Below are 13501 nucleotides of genomic sequence, written 5' to 3' on the forward strand. Positions count from 1 at the left end.
AATCACACACCCCCTCATTTTATTAATACACCCCATTTTCCCATGAAAGGGTGGCAAAAATGACTAATTAATATAACGATTTATGAACTCTTCTCATTGCGTCTAATGAGATTTATGCAAATTCAGCTGCTTTCAATATGAGTTATAATTTAGTTGAAGACGGTGCAAATTAAGCATTTTAACTCAGTCATCAATAATAACTGATGTTTTTTCCCTCTAAGCTGAGGAATAATTGTCTGCTCGATGTGTTTAGATGTACACTCGGGTGAAAAATATCAAATGGTCATTTGAGAGACACTGAGTGCAAGAGCAGGAGTCTTATGGAAGATTAATTATCCTCTAAACTCAAAGGTCAACTCCAAACAACACACTGACTGCGCAGGTTGGATTAGGAAGAATGACACCATGTGGAGGGCCCATAGGCCCCATCAGATCAACCTGGATCTTGTATTAGAAATGAGGATGCACGCACACACACACATGCACACGGCACTGCATTGATTTTGAGCTTGAACTTAAAGTAAAACGGACAAAGAATAAATAAGTAATTAGGATTGGAATCAGAATTGAAAAATGTTGACAGTGCACAAATCTCATTCTGTTTAAAACATTTTTCACTTCATTGGCAATATGATGCATGAATAAAACTTAATTTACAGTGCTGTGCACACTGAAATTATTGATGACAATTTTTAGAAAATAATTCAAGCTTCTTTATAATGAAATTCCTAAAATGATTCCATGTAAACTCATACTGAAAACAAATCTTTCCAAGATACGTGTTCAATAAAAAATATCTAAGTCAAAACAATGGAATGCATAATACAGCACATGTCCTTCTTTAGTAGAACAACTAAATGGTTTGGGCTGTGGGCAGCATGTTGTCCTTGTCACGGTTGGACCTGTGTTTCATTGGACAGCCTGAGGAGTGGGGTCAGGTCACATCCATGTGACTAAGCTGCTCTTGCGGTGGGGGAGCCTTGGAGTTGTGGCACTAGGTATGCATTGTCTGGAAGGCCAGCACCTGTGGATGAGGTTTTGGCTGCTTAGATTCTAGTGGGTGGGACACACAAGGCTTGTGGGATTGGTTTAGAGGTTTTGGGGAGGAGGCTCCCGGCCACAGCCAGGCCTTCTTGGCTCTTTGTTGATTGTCTTACATTTGAATTAAGTACGTACTCAGCACTTAAGGCTTGGGGTAGGGGTTGGGCTCAGCCATGTGTTGCTTGGCCTTCCAATTCCATATAATGTTCCAATTCCATATAGCAATTCCATATACCTTCATATACCTGGTGCCTCCATCTGCCCAACAGTTTTATTTGTTACACCGTGAGCAAAAAACCCAAGTACATTTGAATATTTGCACTCACTCACTCACTTCCCAGTAAGAAGCCTTGGATGGTGGATAAGGGGTTATATGGGCTTGAGGGTGGGGATGTTAGTTTACACCCAGTCTTCCGCTTTTTTTCCTGTAACATATGCCTGTACGCCACAGTTCCCATGGTTAAAATTTCTCTGCACAGCACATGATTCCAGACCTGACTGACCTTGGATCAGAGTGACAATACTAGGCTGTCAAACAAGTGCATGATAGATGTAGAGAGTCACAGCTTTAAAAAAATTGTACTGAAATCGGGACGTGTGCATAATGAGCTGTTTCGAGCCTAATTCATTTGTGTAACAGGAAAATCTGCATGTCTGCAAACTTATTAAAAATAAAAACTAAGAAATCACATGTTCATAAGTATTCACACTCAGGTCTTGGCTCTGGCTGGACCACTCAAGGACATTCACAGAGTTGTCCTGAAGCCACTCCTTTGATATCTCGGCTGTGTGCTTCGGGTCACTGTCCTGCTGAAAGATGAACCGTCGCCCCAGTCTGAGGTCAAAAGCGCTCTGGAGCAGGTTTTCATCCAGGATGTCTCTGTACATTGCTGCATTCATCTTTCTCTCAATCCTGACTAGACTCCCAGTTCCTGCTGCTGAAAAACATCCCCGCAGCATGATGCTGCCACCACCATGCTCCACTGTAGGGATGGTGCCTGGTTTCCTCCAAACATGATTCCAAAGAGTTCAATCTTTGTCTCATCAGACGAAAGAATTTTGTTTCTCCTGGTCTGAGAGTCCTTCAGGTGCCTTTTATCAAACTTCTTCTCCCCCGATCGCTCAGATTAGATGAGCAGTCAACTCTAGGAAGAGCCCTGGTTGATCTGAATTTCTTCCATTTAGAGGCCACTGTGCTCATTGGGACCTTCAAAGCAGCAGAAATGTTTCTGTACCCTTCTCCAAATTTGTTCCTCGAGACAATCCTGTCTCTGAGGTCTACAGACTTCATGACAGACTACAGACACTACATGACTTCATGCTTGGTTTGTGCTCTGACTGTCAACTGTGGGACTTTATGTAGACAGGTGTGTGTCTTTCAAAATCATGTCTGATCAACAGAATTTACCCCCAGGTGGACTCCAATTAAGCTGTTAAAAACATCTCAAGGATGATCAGTGGAAATAGGAGGCCCCTGAGCTCAATTTTCAGCGTCATGGCAAAGGCTGTGAATACTTATGTACATGTGATTTCTTAGGTTTTTTATTTGTAAATAAATTGCAAAAATCTCATAATAAATGTTTTTAGATTGTCGTTATGGGGTATTGTGTGTAGAATTTTGAGAGGAAAAATGAATGTACTCCATGGAATAAAGCTGTAACATCAAATGTGGAAAAAAGGGCAGCACTGTAAATACTTTCTGGATGCAAAGTATTTATTTATTTATCAGTTGAGAATAAATGTTAACTGCTGTTTGTGAACTCCACTGATCACTCATCCAGACTGTGGCGTGTTTAAACTTCACTTTATTCATGACAAGGTCAAGTTGATGATTTGATGCAAATGCCACTTCATTCACACGTGCAACACAGTTGTTTTTAAATCAACATTTTAATGAGATATTACAGGAAAGGTTTTATTTACAGTTTCACAAGAAAATGTATAGTGTTAACAAGCTGGTGTGCATCATTTTGTTCAGAAAAATGAGATATTCATGGCCATAGAGTTGCTTGATGCTACAGAACTACAAAAAAACAGAAACACATTCAATTTTTAGATGAGAATCACATTTTACGCCATCTTTTCAGGATACCTCTGGTGAAAACGACTTTGTAGTGATGATCACTCATGAGAACAGTGATTCACACACACATACATAATCTCTGCTGTGCAACAGAGAAATTACGATCAGAGCTGGTTATCATTTCCATAATCAGGATTAAAATTCTACAGAAATTCAAGATATTATTCTCCTTTTCCATAACAATGGATTCCACCACCCCCATTTTTAGAAAAACCTGGATTTAGATTCAGTGAACAAGTATGTTACGCTGGCCTACCACTGCAGATTTTGAACAGATGGTGCAAAATATATTTCTGGAGCAAAATTACCAATTGGGATCTGAAATTTGGCATAATATGTTGTCAAACTAATACTGTAGGTTGATTTGAGCCAATGGGGAAGTTAAGAAATTGTGATACAGGGATATAATGCGATCCAAAACAGTGAATAGTGGCATGTAATTTGTGCAGTCATAATATAGCAAACATCAGGGCATGTGAGCAACACAAGCATGGATAGAGTGAGATGTGGAGTGGAGACGACGGATTTTAAGAAAGTGGTCATCACACTGTCTGTCATTTAGTCTAGCTCCACTATCAGATACTGAAATGGTACTAGACCACACACCATGCACCTTATGTTACAACCCCAATTCCAGTGAAGTTGGGACATTGTGTAAAATGTAAATAAAAACAGAATACAATGATTTGCAAATCCTCTTCAACCTAAATTCAATTTAATACACCACAAAGACAAGATATTTAATGTTCAAACTGATAAACTTTATAGTTTTGTGCAAATATTTGCTCATTTTAAAATGGATGCCTGCAACACGTTTCAAAAAAGCTGGGACAGTGGTATGTTTACCACTGTGTTACATCACCTTTCCTTCTAACAACATTCAATAAGCGTTTGGGAACTGAGGACACTAATTGTTGGCCCAAGCAGAGGGTCATGCCCTTGAGTCTGGTCTGCTTGAGGTTTCTTCCTCAGAGGGAGTTTTTCCTTCCCACTGTTGCTCTGGGGGTTGGTAAGGTTGGACCTTACCTGTGTGAAGCGCTTTGGGGCAACTCTGTTGTGATTTGGCGCTATATAAATGAAAATAAATTGAAATAGAAATTGAATTGAAATTGACGTTTTGTAGGTGGAATTCTTTCCCATTCTTGCTTGATGTACGACTTCAGTTGTTCAACAGTCCGGGGTCTCCGTTGTCGTATTTTGCGCTTCATAATGCGCCACACATTTTCAATGGGCAAAAGGTCTGGACTGCAGGCCAGTCTAGAACCGCACTCTTTTACTATGAAGCCACGCTGTTGTAACACGTGCAGAATGTGGCTTGGCATTGTCTTGCTGAAATAAGCAGGGACGTCCCTGAAAAAGATGTTGCTTGGATGGCAGCATGTGTTGCTCCAAAACCTGGATGTACCTTTCAGCATTGATGGTGCCATCACAGATGTGTAAGTTGCCCATGCCATGGGAACTAACTAACACACCCCCTAACACAGATGCTGGCTCTTGAACTTTGTGCTGGTAACAATCTGAATGGTCTTTTTCCTCTTTTGTCCGGAGGACATGACGTCCATGATTTCCAAAAACAATTTGAAATGTGGACTCATCAGACCACAGCACACTTTTCCACTTTGCATCTCTCCATTTCAAATGAGCTCGGGCCCAGAGAAGGCAGCGGCATTTCTGGATGTTGTTGATGTCTGGCTTTCGCTTTGCATGGTAGAGTTTTAACTTGCACTTGTAGATGTAGTGACAAACTGTGTTAACTGACAATGGTTTTCTGCACTGTTCCTGGCCCACGCGGTAAGATCCTTTACACAGTGATGTCAGTTTTTAATGCAGTGCCGCCTGAGGGATCGAAGGTCACGGGCATTCAGTGTTGGTTTTCAGCCTTGCCGCTTACGTGTAGAAAGTTCTTCAGATTTTGTGAATCTTCTGATTATATTATGGACTGTAGATGATGGAATCCATAAATTCCTTGCAATTGAACATTGAGAAATATTGTTCTTAAACTGTTGGACTATTTTTTCATGCAGTTGTTCACAAAGTGGCGATCCTCACCCCATCTTTGCTTGTGAATGGCTGAGACTTTTGGGGATGCTCCTTTTATACACAATCATGACATATACAATTAGTGTCCTCAGTTCCCAAACGGTTATTGAGTGTTGTTAGAAGGAAAGGTGATGTAACACAGTGGTAAACATACCACTGTCCCAGCTTTTTTGAAATGTGTTCCAGGCATCCATTTCAAAATGACCATATATTAGCACAAAAACAATAAAGTTCATCAGTTTGAACATTAAATTGTGGTGTATTCAATTGAATATAGGTTGAAGAGGATTTGCACAACATTGTATTCTGTTTTTATTTACATTTCACACAATGTTCCAACTTCATTGGAATTTGGGTTGTATTTTTAGAGATAGCTTTGTTATTATTTCAAATGATTTTGTTATTAATTTGATTAAGTAATTTAAACTGAAATCATTTCTGCTTGAATGTTGAATTGGCTGCACAGTTATTTTGATGCCAGGCTAAATTGCAAACTAAAATTAAAATACAATGCAGACTATTAGTTTGTTGAGCAAGGGGTGGTGATTTCATTGCAGCTTTCTGAAACGGTCCAGATCGGGCGGTGAACCACAGCAGTCAGCTCTTTGCATTCAGTGACTCGCAGTTCACTGACCTCTTTAAAATCTTGTTTGGAAATATAATATACATCCATAATCCCATAAAATTCATGACACACTCTTCAGCAGAAGACAATTTTAGGTGTCCGCAGATACATTTTAGATTTGTGGAAAAGTCTTATCACTGCAAATGTTAGTGTGTAGTACTGCACACAGTACTGTTGTGGGCATGTTCAAAAGCTTTCATCTCATGAGGCTGCGTTCAAATTCATTTATCTTCATTAACCTGCTGTATAATCATAAGACACACAATTTTGCAGCCTGCAATTGCAACGGGCTTTATTTCCTCATTTTCTGAATCAGGAAGGCTGTGCATAATTACTGACAGATTAATATTACAGCATACTTGAGGGCTGATACCAGGATGAGATTTGGGATTACAATACAGGTAATTCAAAATGTGAAGGGCTGTGGTTGTGATTAAATATTTCCCCGAGTGACAAATGACCTTCACAGGTATAGTAACATTTTGTGTGTTTGTGTGTACTTTGAGTATAATTCCGGTGCTTATCTCGTGACACTGTCAGTCCTAGGCCTTTCCCCTGACAAATTATGCTATTTAGCAGAAAGGGATGCCGGTATTACTGTTATGAATGATATGAGGCACGTTAACAGACCCCCCCCCCCCCCCCCCCCCACTGCTCCCATGACAAAAGCGATGATTGGGAGAAGTCATCGCTCTGCCTCACGCTTCTCTCCCTGACTGTTCCCCCAAAACCTCACTTATGTCAGCAAGACAATAGGTCAGAAAGTACAGAAGGTCTTTGTTTGGAATGTCATTACTTCTGTATGTCGCAAAATATTGCAAATATATACAATTAGTGAGATGGATGATTGCTGAAGACACAGAGTGTAAACAGACAGGCACCGCGCCCTGACACGGTGCATTATTCACGACAAAATCCCCGTTGACGTCATCTGACACCAGATTCTGCACAGCAGGTGTGGGCACTGGACTCGATCTGCAGTCAGTCACCACAAAAATACATCTAAACACTTTATTTAAGTAGGTTAACTGGAGTAACTTCCTGTCTTATTGTGTGGGTATTGTGTGAGTCTTGGACACTAACCAGTGATCTAAGGTGGCATGTCTCCAGAGGCTCGTTGGGTATCGCTGGAATGACTGAATCAAACAGGCTGTTCCTTAGAGAAACTCACATTACTAAAGCTCCGATGACATCACTGAGTACGGTTAACATTTCATCTCACCTACTACACTAGAAGCCTGAAAAATTTGACAGAACTTAAAAAAAAAAAAAAAAAAAAAATTAAGTTTTTGCTATCAAAAATAAGTGAATATAACTCCAGTTAACTCCAAACTTATTTTGTTTAAGTCCAATAAGGTTTGCTAATTTTAAACAAATCACTGATGATGAATATCAGCGTGGAATTCATTATCTTTTATTACTCTGCACATTCCACATTTTAAATTTTTATTTATTTATTGTTAAGACAGACAGGATTAATGCTCACAGGTCTTTTCCTCTTCAATGCACACCTGGCTGTCACTTTTCTCATGCTACAAAGTCATTTTTACACTAAGACACAAGATAGTTTTCAAAGAAAAATGAAGGTAAGGAAGAGAAAAAGCAGGACAACTGGATCCGCGACACACAGCATCAGCGTATTTTACTCAGTCCGACCTCTTAGGAAGGCAAAGGCTGCGGGGACACTAAATCAATCCTCGGAGAACATCAATCCCTGTTGGATCAATAGGAGTGGTGTGAGTTAGACGGGGACTAGGCAGGACCCTGCTCAAGGGCCGCAGACTCGAGAAAAGGAAAGGGCTATGGGCCAAAGCCCTGTTTATTATGGTGGTGACATCTCCAGACTTCTCGTTCATCTCAGAGCTGATTCAGTAGGACAGGCACTGTCAGGACTGCAATTGCAGGCATATTGTGAATTATAGCTTTGGCTTTTATGGTGCAGTGAGGCTTAATGGGTATATGGAGGACGTTCACTTGGCCGTCTCCCAAAGCTGCTGCTGCAAAAAAAACACCAAGCCAAATTCAACATGAAGTTGGGAAAGCACTTTACCTGTGCCTTATAAATACTTGGATTGTTGCATTAGAGCCGCTGATCCTCACAGCTGAAGTCACGACATCAGTGTGCCGATGAGTCAGCAGCACTGCGCTCACATTACCGCACTGTCCATCCGCCGACAACCAGAGCCGTGAAACGCATCAGCAATGCCAAGCTAAACACTGCCTCGCATCAATCACCCCCATCAAAAATTCACACTGTGAAACAGCATCTTCAACTAACTGTCATGAAGATCTTACACACACACACACACACACACCAGCTTAGGGTCAGCACCTTGACTTCACTGCAGCATTCATCACTGTGCTGAAGTTTGCATTCAGTCAGAAAATACAACACTTCTCTCACACTCGAGTTAAAGTATGTAGTTTATGTAGTTTACAGCGGCAAGACCTTAGATTGCAACCTTGCATGTATTGGGAAATTAAGTGTCAGGTTGGTTTTTTGTTGTTGTTGTTTGTTTGTTTGCATGAATCACTTTTGTAATTCCTTTGAGTGAACATCTTATAGCACATGTGACATTCCCTGACTTTCTCAGTTGCCTCTAGGCAACACAGAAATCTATTGACTTATGAAAGACAGAGCTGTTCATGCATTCCTCTACATCAGTGATTCTCAAACGTTTTCAACTAGGGACCATCTAAACAAATTAAAAATAAATAATCTCATGGATCTCGTAACTCCCCACATATCCAAATAAATAAATACAGTGTTTTTGTATTTATTTATTTTTTTTATTTAATTACAAATTAATGGAAATAATAAATAAATAATGCTACTACTGGTACCTTGTTTCCCATGTAACAATAAGAAATATACTCAAAACCTGGATTAATGTTTTTAGTCACATAGCACTACTATTATTCTGAACACTACTGTATGCTTTATCTATTAAAACTCTTTTTTAAGTCTTTTTAAGTAACTTGCAAATCAGATTTCAGAATATGATATTAATTAAAAACAGGATTTTATTTATTTATTTATTTATTTTACCTGTATACTCACAGACAACTTGGGGTTGTTCACAGACTACCAGTAGTCTGTGTAGCTTTTTTTTAAAAAATGCTGCTACATATCAACGTTGCCAAATTTAGTTATAATATGCAACATCAGGTTTCTTTTTCTTCTTTTCCAGGGTTGTAGATTTTAAGCCTGTTTTAAAGGATGTAGATTTAATGTATCATTGAGGTTGTAACAGCTTATGGTAATATTGCACTTGTTTTTGAAGTTATGGATGCTTATTTTGTTTTGCCCGATCTTGTAACACTGCTTCCAAAAAATAACAATAAAAAGGTTTTAATAGCTGAAGCATCTTGTTGCAAACAGGAATCAGATCGACATCTGGTGAAAACAGGAATTAACAGGTACAGCTTTTGAGAAATAGAATGGGGATCAAAATAGACCTCAGGTTTTCTGTGCCGTTACCAAGCAAAACACGTTATCCTCCACCCCTCCCACCCCCCACAACACAGATGTTGTGAGGAGTGTGTCATCATCCCCCCCCCCCCCCCCATGCCATGTTCCACCACTGTCAAGTGCAGCTGAGGTGGCTGTGCAGTGCGATCGCTGTCCATCGCAGTGTGTATCTATAATGTCCAGCTGGAACAGCTGACTGCTGTGTACTCTCAACTCAGCTGGAGGACATATTTGTGCCATCAACACCATGAACAACACTCCACATAATGCACGTGTGGGCGGGCTCTCATGACCTCGTCAGTTCCAGCTGACAGGGGCTCAGCGCACACGACGTGTTAAATTATAAACATAGAGAACCAGACAATTAAATAAATACATACAACAATAACTACATACATAATTGGATAACAAATATATAAAATAAATAATCACATAAAGGAACACAGAGTGAGACTTTTGTCTTTGAGCTGAGTTTGTTCGATAAGGTGGGTGTGTCTGTGCCAGCTGCTGCTGTTGGGATCTGTGGACCCACAAGTCACAGCTGGAGAACACATACGTGTTATGAAGGACATCACCTTACAACACTCCACCATGAGGCACGTGCGTGGGCATGCTGTCCTCACGTGGAAATAAATCATTTTATTTTATTGAACTTACTGAACTTATACAGCGCCAAATCACGACAGCATCGCCTCAAGGCACTTCACAGAAAACAACAAATTAAACCAAAAAATCAAAAAGCATAATTAAAAGATTAAAAGCATAATAAAAAAGTAAATAGAAGTAAAAAGAATAAAAAGCATAGTAAAACATTATGCTAATCATATAAAATAGAAACAAATGCGTCTTCAATCGTGAATTAAAAGTCTCAGAGTCTGACTGCCCCACTAACATAGGGAGAGCATTCCACAGGACCGTGGCATGATAAGAGAAGGCTCCATTTCCCACAGACTTTTTATTCACCCTAGGGACACAAAGTAAGCCTGTGTCCTGTGAACGCAAAGCCCGGGCAGGTACGTAGGGTTTAAGTAGATCAGCCAAATAGGACAGTGTCAGTCCATGAACAGTTTTATAGGCCAGTAGCAGGACCTTAAAATCTGATCTTGCAGAGACAGGAAGCCAGTGAAGAGATGCCAAAATAATGTAATGTAATGTGGTCAAATTTTGTAATGTGGTCATAAGTCTGGCAGCAGCATTTTAAACCAATTGAAGACCCCTGATTCTGGACTGCGGCAACCCAGAAAATAAAACACTGCAATAACACATGGAGGTCCAAGCTTTTCTCTTCTACCTGTAAAGCCCACGGAGAGTCAAATGACCCTGGCTAGCTGACTTGGCTAGCCACATTCTTGTGTTTGCATAAAGCCCATGGAGAGTCAAATGACCCTGGCTAGCTGACTTGGCTAGCCACATTCTTGTGTTTGCATATTTGCTGTCTGTGTGTTCTGAGACTTCCTTGTTTACATAACAGAAGTAGCTCTCCACAGGGGATCTTGGAGTCACAAGTCCTGCTTAGCTGAAAGGGCTGCGTATGAAGCAGGACTTGTGTGCAAAACGTGTAAAATTACAGCTGCCTAGTACACCTATTGCTACAACTATTTGTGCACCACAGCGACTGAAAGATCTGTCATTCTGGATGTCCCAGCTGGACAACATGTACTGTGTTTGGATAGACATGGACTAACAACTGCCCACTGTGACGCATATGTGTCTGCTTGCTGTCATCATGTGGACATAATGACATAATAACAGTGTGGGGACTGTTAGTCATTGTGAGTGACTGTAACCTGTACCTATTGTATATATTTTGGTTTTCTGGTGTGTTTTTTGGTACATTTTGTACATTTCAATAAAATCCAGAAAACAAAATTTCATCTCTCCCCCAGGAAGTTTTCTTTTGGTGTGTTTTTTGGTACATTTCAATACAATTCAGAAAACAAAATTTCATCTCTCCCCCAGGGTAAAGTTATTTATCCACCTAAGCACCAATCAGCAGCCCTTTCAGCTAAGCTGGCACACAGACAGCAAATATGCAAACACAAGAATGTGGCTAGCCAAGTCAGCCCCTCCCCTGAGGTGTTCTGAGACTTCCTTGTTTACATAACAGAAGTAGCTCTCCACAGGGGATCGTGGAGTCATTTGACTATCCGTGGACTTTAGAGGTAGATTGGTCATTTGACCAGACCTTGGCCTTCTGAGTGATAATCCAATCTAGAAGACACAAATGCATGAATCAGGGTCTCAGCATCAGCCATAGACTGGATAGGATGACTCTTTGCTATATTTCGCAGATGGAAGAAAGCAGTCCTCGTAATATCTCTAATGTGGAGGTCAAAAGACAACGTAGGATCAAAAACTACCCCAAGGTTCCTCACCTTGTCCATATGATGTATGACACACAAACCCAGGCCAAGTGCTCGCCGGTCAAATTGATGCCGATGACTCGCCGGACCAAGAACCATCATTTCAGTCTTATCAGAATTTAAAAGTAGGAAGTTACTAGACATCCGGCTTATTACTGATGCAAGGTAATCTAAAGATTTTATGTACAATTTTGTATCATCAGCATAGCAATGAAAGGCAATCACAAAATGCCACAGTATATGCCCAAAAGCTGTTATATAAAGGGAGAAGAGCAGAAAAAAATACATAAAAACACGTCACCTTTGCAGCAGGCTGGAGTAACCACATCAGCCCGTGCATCATCATGCAGGCTGTGCCATGTGAAAAGAACAATCTGATCACGTGTACATTCAGCTGGAGATCTGACTGTCACATCACCCACGTCAGCTATGGTCCACATGACGCGGTGTCCTTTGGCGCGCTGCTCACTGAACTTGCAGGGCCGACTGGACACACGACACCAGCAGATGCGGACATGATAAGAATGCATGGCTTCATTCATGTCATGTTATGACTTGATGTCTATGACCATGGGTCATATACAGAGGAACAGAAGGATGATACTTGTATTGTCCGCTCAATAAGAGAATTAGAAATTGCTGTGTTTTTTTTAGGGTGTGTCTTTTTTTTCCCCAACAGCAGCGGCGCGATGTGGTGTCACATGTTCCAGGTGCTCGCACTGTGTTCATACACGTGCATGCATGTGCACAAAACCATCGCCACGTACCGTTCATGCTTGTCCAACCGTGTGTCCCTCCTGACAGCAGATGGAATGTTTCGTGATTCCTCATTTTGGTTTTTTGTTTGCGGTTTTTTTGGCCGGTTCCTGCTTCTTTCACCCAACATTGTGTTATGTGTGAAGGGGCCATAAAGAGTGTTTTTGAGAGTAATAACTTGTTTGGACACCAGATCAGCAGTTTTTTTGTTTCTTTATTTAAACAGTGCCAAGGACACTATCAGCTCATCCACAGTGCATGGATTCGTGTTGTTCTCCAATACGAGGAATAAAAGCACTTCATTAATGTTTCCTCCGGCTTAGCAACACAAGTAGGTAAAATGCATGTTAAATATTTCTCATATCAAAGAGACTTGCTTTAATAACTGTCACTGTTATTTTTCAAATGTGGAAGTTTTGTGCGTGAACTGATTTTCATGCACAAAACACTGGTTCAGCTAATTAAAATCCACACAGAGCTCTTACAGGTTTAAAACAGTCTAAAAATGCTTGATTCATGGAGTTTTTCCATCTAGAATTTAATATTTAGTGGGCAAGTTTAAAAATGATCAGCTCCATTCCATTGAAGTGCATGCTGGGACGCTTCTAGTTGCGACATCACTTGTCAGAAACACCCGAGTACTCATGAGTACTTTGCTTTTGGACGTCTCCGTAGCTATTTGTTGCAAATACCGTATACTTTGAAGCCAGTCATGGAAGTGCACAAAGTAATCCCGGTGGATCATCGGATGATCACTAACAACCTAAATCTAAGTTATGATTTTGGTGCAACATGTCCTTTAAGAAAAATTTATGACTGACACAGCTTGTTTAACACCTCTGTGACATATGTAACAGAAATAACAACTCCCCCCCCCCCCAACCACGCCTCCTCACATCCTCAAATTTGACCTGCAACCCAAAGAAATTCTATTTACTGTCGAGATGATTAAAAAAATAAGAAGCTGAATTCAGAGATTTCACATAAAATACTCAAAGTCATTAATTGATTAGCTAAATAGTTGATGATTAATTGAATCTATCAATCTGTTGCAGTGCAAAAAACACACTATGGCTAATTTTGCAGTTTTAAGATGAATAATAATTTGAATAACAAATGTT

General features: G+C 40.4%; 1 long non-coding RNA gene across 1 annotated transcript; it reads right to left on the reverse strand.

Annotated features, from left to right (window-relative positions):
• Nucleotides 1–5528: 5528 nt before the first annotated feature.
• On the reverse strand, nt 5529–13185 carry LOC117523565. The gene is made up of 3 exons (XR_004564542.1): nt 13105–13185; nt 11921–11925; nt 5529–5538 (listed from the first exon to the last, which is right to left on the reverse strand). It is a non-coding gene; the product is annotated as an uncharacterized LOC117523565 (long non-coding RNA).
• Nucleotides 13186–13501: the final 316 nt, after the last annotated feature.

This window comes from Thalassophryne amazonica, chromosome 13, assembly GCF_902500255.1.
Source record: "Thalassophryne amazonica chromosome 13, fThaAma1.1, whole genome shotgun sequence".
NCBI classification, from domain to species: domain Eukaryota; kingdom Metazoa; phylum Chordata; class Actinopteri; order Batrachoidiformes; family Batrachoididae; genus Thalassophryne; species Thalassophryne amazonica.